The following is a 977-nucleotide window of genomic DNA, read 5'->3' on the forward strand; positions in this document are numbered from 1 at the left end:
AACATCACCAAGTGTCTACATCTACCTCTTTGGGATCCTAAACAGGCCAGTGAATCCACACTTTTCTCCTTGGGACACTCTGAGTTGTGGTTTTATCCTAAATCCCCGAAAGCACCAGTTGTTTAATTTTGTGACATTTGTAATTGCCTTCCTCCTTTTTTCTTGTCTTGAGTGTGGATTGATATACACTGAAATGAGTCAGAACCAAAGTACACCTCTTACCATTCTGACAGATATTTTTAAAGATGATAAGGAAAGAGCTAACAATTTAGGTGTTGAAGTTAAAAAAGAAAAATTACTTATTTTGTGCTAGTCAGAGTGGCCTACTTTTGAGGTTGGATGCCAGCCCCCAAAGAACTTTTAATCTAAACACCATTTGGGTGGTTAAAGTAGGGCTTTTCTCCCAGGAAGTGCAGGGCACCCCAATCAGATTCCCTATATTTTAGTATGGCAGAATTTGGTGCAGGAACCTCCAAAGTGTCTGTTGCCCTTTCTACCCCTTTCTGTCAATAAAAACAAGATTTTAGCATAAGAAAAGTTTGTGTCAACTACCGCCCTCAGCCTCCTTATATACCATTTTACAGGAAGGGAGTGAAGATCTTCTCTTATTAGCCTTTGATCTCCTCCCATACCCTTCACTGCTGCCTCCTCCACCCCTCTTGGAGGAAGGGGAGGCAGTAAGAGATGAGAAGCAAGGAGCCAGCAGCAACTTGGAAGGGCCAACAGGAAGAACTCTTGGTAGCATTCACAGAGCTGCCAGCCTGAGTCTCCCTGACACCACCATGATGCTGCTGTTCAGAGAAATTGGGCCACCGGACAAAACCAGAAACCCCCGAATTCAGTGTTGGCCCTTTCCATGAATGACTTATATAATTGGAAAACACAAAATGCAAAATTTTCAGATAATCCCAAGGATTTGATTTATCTCCTACATAATGTAATGTCCATGTGTCAGCTGACCAGGGATGATTGCCAGC

The sequence above is a fragment of the Dipodomys merriami genome, unplaced genomic scaffold, assembly GCF_024711535.1.
Source record: "Dipodomys merriami isolate MVZ:Mamm:240054 unplaced genomic scaffold, mDipMer1.0.p SCAF_1621, whole genome shotgun sequence".
In the NCBI taxonomy this organism is placed as follows: Eukaryota; Metazoa; Chordata; class Mammalia; order Rodentia; family Heteromyidae; genus Dipodomys; species Dipodomys merriami.